Raw genomic sequence first — 7,500 nt, forward strand, 5'->3', positions numbered from 1 at the left:
TAAAAATAAAGAAGAACAAACCGAATTCTGTCAAATCCAGACGACAGAAAGCGGCATAAACCGAAACCTTATAGTTCTAAGGATGATCATTTAAAAAAATGTTTAATTCCCTTTATTCATCCCATAGGGGACATTTGTCTCTCGGGTCTATTCCAAGGGAAGACCGAAATAACACAGGCGTCAGCGAAGACCATACCGCTGAGCCATGTTGCCCCATTAGCACCCGGTCTTTCTGCCAAATTGTCGAATTCATTGTTCAGCAGCAACTTCTAACGGTGCTCACACTACTATGTTATGTCGATCGACCCAATCAGCAAATTCTTTACCGCACTCGTGCACCGTCGCAAACCCACCTGGAAGCTTCGTCAAAACACACCGTTCAACTAGATGCACTGCGATTTCGGGCTCGTTCGATGTAATTGTTATTTTTATTTTTATTTTTATTTTTTATTTTTTTTTTTGCCATTCGCGTTTATCAGTAATTTTCACTAAACTGCATAGTTTTGTGTGTTGGTCCGTTATATTTCCGAATGGCAATGTTGTGAGCTTCTTAGACAAGCGCATACTATCTATTCTACATTTCACACTGTCATACATCTTCAAGGTTAGTCTTGGCGTTGATTTAAAGTCACATTGACCCTATAGAACTTAACGCATGGCGAGCGCAGAAAAAACCCCCAAAAAACCCCAAAAAACTTTAAAAATTGCCGTACTCTGAATAAAATTTGGCCAGAAATCTCGTCCTATCAATCGGTTATAATGGCTCACGTCTTGGCAAAACCGTTCAAGCCTAAGACTTCGAAGTTCCAGGTTTAAGAGTTTTTGCCAAGAAGTGGACCATCTTAATCGATCGATATTAATCTATTTGAAGGACTAGTTTTCTGGCCAATATTTATAATACATTTTTTTGTTTGTTGTTGAAAATTCCCACCCAACACTGGCCTATTTTGCCTTTATGAATGGCAAGAATGTCCATACTTGACATTCAGCCTTGACCTTTACCACGAGTGTTACACAAAGCATAAGACGTACGTATTTCACGCCTATATTATAACATCTTTTATACCAATCTCTGATAAAAAACAACTTTTTCAGTTTTTTGGCCAGAAAACTTTTTTACCCGAAATATGAGACCAATCCCCTTGAAAAGGTATTAACTAAGTCGGCTTGGTTATTAGACGAATAAAAACTGAATTTGTTGCCATAAGTGTGTGATAAATTAGGGAGAGGGCACCAGTGTAAGATAAAGATATGAAAAAGTGTGTATGAAAAAGTGCCAGACAAAGCAGAGAAAAAAAAATACAAGAAAAAAAAATCCATATTTTAAAAAAAACAGTCTTCTTCTGACCGGTAATCAGGAGGTCTGAGGTTCGATCCCAGTCGAGGAAGACTGATTCTTTGAGATGTTTTTTTTTTCCTCTTTTTAAAAAAAAAAATTATTCTCTCCAATTTGTTGGGCACTTTATTAAACACACTTTTCAGATTTTTGTCCTAGGTATAGCGAGTGTATGAACAAAGTTTAAATGTTTTATGGAGGACTATGGATGCGGTTTCTGAACGCGATAAAAACGGAAATCTAAGATCTCTGGTTATTTTTACATTTAAATCTAATTGGGACATTTAATTCCACCCCGAATATATACCGGAGTGAGACAGTCATTCATTCACACATGAATTTAGATCTCCCTAAATTTGTTGAAAAGTATTAACTCACTCAACCCTAACATCGACTATATCTGTAGTTTACCCGGGTTACTTTTACCCCATGCCTATTTATTACATTTTTCTGAGACAAATTATAGGCGTATCTAGTATCAAAGCTAAGGTTTTTAATTTGTGCATGTCAATGGTATTTGAATAAAACTATCTATGTACATGCTCGTGTTTTAATATATTTTTTTCTCCAGTTTTGAAAAGTAGCAAAATCTCTTGGATTGAGTGAGTTAAATCTCAGTCTTTAAAGGTGTCTACAGGAGACTCAATTTTAAGACTCCTTGACGAGTCAGTCAGTTGGGAGTCATCTAAATCTATCCGTGAATGAAGACAATGCCTTCATAGTTAGAATGAATGAAAAGAAAAAGCATTTTGTCTTTTAGTCAGTGTGCGGTAGATTTGTAGAGCCACTCAGATGATAAAAGACAGCTCGCCCCCACCAATTATTTTGTCCCCGGAACTGGCCGGGTGCCAGATTTTCTGGACTTCCCCCACCTGGGCGGTCCATTGCTTTCATGCCGTGCCACGTGATGACGTAATCAAAATGTCTGACCTATTCCTGTGACATAAAAAAAATAATTCTTGGAGCGAGATATTCGTCGTACTCTTAAAAATGACTTCGAGCAAAGTCCCAGGTTTGAGAGTTTTTGGCAGCGTGGCTCAGCGCTACGGTTTTTGCTTCGCACCCGAGAGCTACTGAGTTCGAGTACCAGCTGCGGTGTGTCGCCTTTAGCAAGTCCCTTCGCCTTTGCTCAGTTTGCGGCACTGCACTGCGGCTGACGCCTGGGTTATTCGAGTCTTCCATCGGAATAGACCCGAAAGAAAAATTTCCCCTGTGGGATGAATAAAGCGAATTTTATTTATTTTAAGATGAGGTTCGTTTTAATCGACCGATAATTTGAAGGACGAGTTTTCTGGCCAACATTTTAAATACGTGCTTTTTTTTCTCCAAAGTACAGCAGTAAAGATATTGTATAACAATTATTCGTAGCGGTACATCCTTGGGTAAGGCACTTCACACACATAACCCCGCTCGACTCATATACGAATGGGATCTTGACTAAAGGTAGTGACGGTTGTCGTTGAGTGCGAGTAAATGGGTACATAACAGGTGTATCACAACATACTTTCTTGAAAAAATCAAATTGAGAAATTAGAATCGACACCAGTGTAAGCAGATAAAGTTCCCTAAACGTGTGTATGATACCGTACAGACAAACCAAGGTAGAAAAATACAAGAAAGAAAAACATTCACGAGGAAGATTTTTGGGTTGTTTTTTTTTCTTGTATTTTTTCTTTCTTGCTTTGTCTGGCACTGTTTTATACACACTTTTTAGGAACTTTAACGTAGGCTACTTTCTGCCAGATCTAAAAGACTTAGCTACCAAACACAGGTCCCACACAACATTTTCAGAACTATTTTTTAAAACACAGGTGGACAAAAAGGTCAGATTGAGATTTTGTTTTCTATCGCCTGCTGCGAGATTAACCGAGATTTAGTAAGACATGGAAATGCACTATAGAATACCTCTTACGTGACTCAATTATTTCCCACTTTTTCCCTCGTAGTCAAAGACGTGGCCAGTTCATACCACAGTATGTCGGAGTTATAATACACAGCTGACGACAAAAGTTTGTGCGTTGTTACATTTGTTATTATTTTGCCAGGCAAATGTGACTGAATTTTTGACTGAGCTACATGATATCCGAACAAAAAGGTGAATTTTTATATAGCGCAATATCCATTAAATGTGCTCAAAACGTATGCATACCTAAACGCATAACATCAATAGAGAGCGGTGGGGACTGTCTGAAGGCTTGGTTCGTAAAAATACTAACGAAAAGGTGAACGTGGAAAGAGTTTGAGAGGGAAACGGTACTGTTCTGTTTTTCAATCCGTAACCTTTCCATGTTCAACTTAACGTTTGTATCCGGAAATATTAAGACATGTGCCGATATGATAATTTGTTCTATTGTGCGGCGATGTCGTGCTCTTGTGGTAGAGTGTGATAACCCAAATTGTTAGCTCGTGTTTTTCTTTATTGTTTTTAAAGGTTTTACGGTGCATGCAACACATTAAGGTATTATCAGCGCCAGTAAAAAGGAAGCAAATGGGTTAGTAAAAAATTCTAAAATTACATCTAAAGCACCCAAGAAAAGGTAAGACAAAGGGGAATTGGTTCAAATGGAAACAGATGTGGTTTCCAAGAGCACACTATCAGTGTACTTAGTTTGAGATCACCTTAAAATCTCATCCAGACACAAGCACAGGTCCCCACTAAGAGGAATACACTCAAATGTTTACAAACCCTATATAATATGTAAATGAAACATAATAAGGTACATAACAGAGAGATAATTTACAATACAAAAAATAAAACTCTAACTATACATTTGACTGTTTCCCTCTCAGCGAGGTTATCCGGCCAGGGCCAGGACAAAACCAAGTTACGCATCCCAAGACAAAGACAGAATACATATTGGAAAACAGATGTAGGGGGGTAGAAGACACAGTAAGTGCCTCCTTGCCCACTGTGGGAGGTCAGGAACGTTACGGGCTCATTGTTGTAATGAGAATAATCTCAAACCAACGTAAAATAGGCTTAGTTTCCATTTCAACAATGTTAAATCAAACCCGTAATTTCGTTTGGTCATCAGACTTTCAGACACGCGCACCTTGTTAAAGACGATTTGTAAATAAATCGGTCAAGCAATTAAACAGACAGACAGACTTTTTGATAGAACAGCTAGATTCGACGTGACCATATTTGCAGGTCTGATAACCTGACACATATTATATAGGCTCGTTTTAACATTGCGTTGGTTTGAGAGTATTTCCGTTACAATGTGATCTAGGTTACTCAGCACACGGCACATTATAATGAAACCACAACAAATTGGGTTATCAGACCTGCAAATATGTATACATCGGTTAGATTCCATCCTGCTACGCATGTTTCTAAGTTCTTCCTACTTACAACATACTTCCGGTTCCTTTACGCTCTCTTGACCTCGGTACACAGCCGCGCTGTGAAAAAACGCGTATTTAAAACTGTGGCCAGAAAACTCTTCCTTCAAATATCGATCGATTAAACTGATCTTCATAATCTTGTCAAAAACTCTCAAAACTGGGACTTTGTGGAAGTCATCAAAGAAGTCCCAGGTTTAAGAGTTTTTGACAAGATGAGGGTCACTTTTCTGGTCAAAATTTTAAATACCTCTTTTTTCAGAATAAGTCAGTACAGAAATGAAGGCAGCGCCACCAATTAATTAATTAGGCACGTACTTAATGAAGTGAGGGGAAGTAACTCACTGTAATGACATGGTTCCATATGGATATGTGCGCAGGCAGTCTTCCTTTTCACACCATTTCAATTAGCATTAGGTCGTAACACGTTACAAGTAAATGGACGAGAAATTAAATTAGCTTTGATTGGAATAATTTAATCGCAGTCTATGAAGAAGTTTCTACAAAGGGACCGAGATATATCACGCATGAAGTCGAAATATTTTTTTGGACCCCTTCCCTTGGGTAGTTGGGTCTGTTAGATCTGGTGGAAAGTACTTTGCGTAGCCCAGCGTCCTATTCTAAGGATAGCAATCAATTGCTATAATAATATAACACCTTTGCCGAAACAAATGAAAATTCATATTGGTTCACATTGGTGCCAATATAAAATACAATTAAATATAGTATAGTGGCATATACACGTACACACCCCAAACTCACGTAGGTTACATGCACATGCACACACAACTACACACATGCACAATCGACACTTGAATATAAGTCCTCGATCAAGTAGAAACAAATATTACTTCACAGCAGAGAAGAAGCACACATGAATAGATAATAACAAAACAAATAATCATCAAGATTATGACGGTGGTGATGATGATGATGATTAGTACGGGGACAATGATGATGATGATAATGATAATGATGATGATGATGATGATGATGATGATGATGATGATAATGTGCGGCTATGTGGTCTTGTGGTATGACAATCGCTTTCGAATCGGAAGGTCCTGAGTTCGAGCCTCGCTCTGCGCATAATTGAGTCCTTGGAAAAGGCTCTTTACTCACATTCTCTCACCGTACTCAGGTGTAAAATGAGTACCTGGTCGTTAACAGCGTTGTCTCTGTCGGAAGAAAATGTAATATCGCCTAACAGGCGTCATGTCATGTCTCGTGTTGCTGACGGACAGGGATCCTTTGCAAAGCGTTTTGAGCATGTTTAGTGGATAATGCGCTATATAAAAAGCTCAATTAAAAAATATGATGATGATGATGATGATGATGATGATGATGATGATGATGATGATGATGATGATGATGATATTGTTTGTATATGATCAATGTGACCAAATTATGTCAATGACGATGGTACGTAAAATCAACGACAATTTGCAGACTAGACAAGAATTCCACCAGACATAAATTACAAATTATCCACAATGTTCAAACCTGTAACAAAAATTCCATTCAACAAAACCAACCATATTGGAATTCACTGTTGTCATACCATATTATGAGTAGACTAGGTGACTTTCAAAACGCACTAAGTCCCACTTCATCATTCAAAGAAAACCGCAATTTTTTGTCATTTATTTATTGACTTAAAGAGGAAAATATTTGTCTCCTTTGTTTGCCTCATCAAACAATACCCTGAGTGTTGTGAAACTCCAAATTTTCTCTGGTGATTCTATGGAGTCCAAAAGATTGTTAACTTATTTTCTATCAGGATTTGACTTGGGGCGTTTTGAAGTCACCTATGAATATACACGTTTATCTAGCTGTTCTGTCATAAAACGATAAAACCCTTTTTTTTTTCATTTTTGCCCGAAAACTTGCATGCATTTCAGTTTTTGATCGATAAAGATGACCCGTTCGCGTTACCGGCCAACATGTTTTAGACTTGACGCACCTTAGAAGTCTCAGGTCTAAGATTCTTTAACGTTTTGGGGGATCGTGTGAATGTCTAGATAGGAACTTGAAAGGAAAGCTGTCCTCGCCATCGATTAAAAACGACATTTTGTCAGTAGACGACACAACAGCAGATCTGCCTACTTGAAAATTTAAAAATTCGTAATTTTGGGGAGATAAAAACTGTAGAGGGGCAGCGTGGCTTAGTGGTACGGTCTTTGCTTCCTACCCGAACGGTACCGAGTTCAATCACCCGCCGCCTCGTTGTGTCGCCTTGAGCAAGTCACCTCGCCCTAGCTCACTTTGCGGCGCTGCTCTGCGACTGACGCCTGTGTTATTCCAGTCTTCCCTTGGAATAGACCCTAAAGACAAATTTCCCCTTGGTAATGAATAAAGGAAATTTCATTATTTTATTCTATTTCATTTTTTTTTGTCGCAATAGATGACTTTAAAAATCAACAATTTACCATCACAAAGGTTACATGACACTTCACAATCCTTAAAATAATGTAGTTTGGCATCAATAAGTTTTAACGACTTAGAGGCGCTCTATGAAGTTCTGAAAAAGGAGGCAAAAATTCGTAATTCTACGAATGTTTTCTAGTAGTGGGCAGGTCTGCAACAGCATTATAGAATTCACTATTGTCACGTGATGTATGTAGTAGAGTAAGCCAAAATCGCGTGTCAACAATGGACGATCGAAAATGTTGACATTATTGTAAATTAGTTGTGGATCAAATCATATACGCCCCTTCCTTCATCTCATCCAGAGCGAGATATATGGAGTTTCATTGTTTGTTTTAGAAAATTTCATGATTCAAATATTCAATCCTACTATGTAGTTGTTGTGGCTAGCT

At 38.2% G+C, this 7,500-nt stretch overlaps 1 protein-coding gene across 2 annotated transcripts in view; it reads right to left on the reverse strand.

Annotated features, from left to right (window-relative positions):
• LOC144963298 (disheveled-associated activator of morphogenesis 1-like) overlaps window positions 1-7,500 on the reverse strand; it is a 72,565-nt gene that overhangs the window by 32,329 nt on the left and 32,736 nt on the right. The window lies entirely within an intron of this gene.

This window comes from Berghia stephanieae, chromosome 1 (genome assembly GCF_034508935.2).
Source record: "Berghia stephanieae isolate SIO BIC M18660-M18661 chromosome 1, UCSD_Bste_1.3, whole genome shotgun sequence".
NCBI classification, from domain to species: Eukaryota; Metazoa; Mollusca; class Gastropoda; order Nudibranchia; family Aeolidiidae; genus Berghia; species Berghia stephanieae.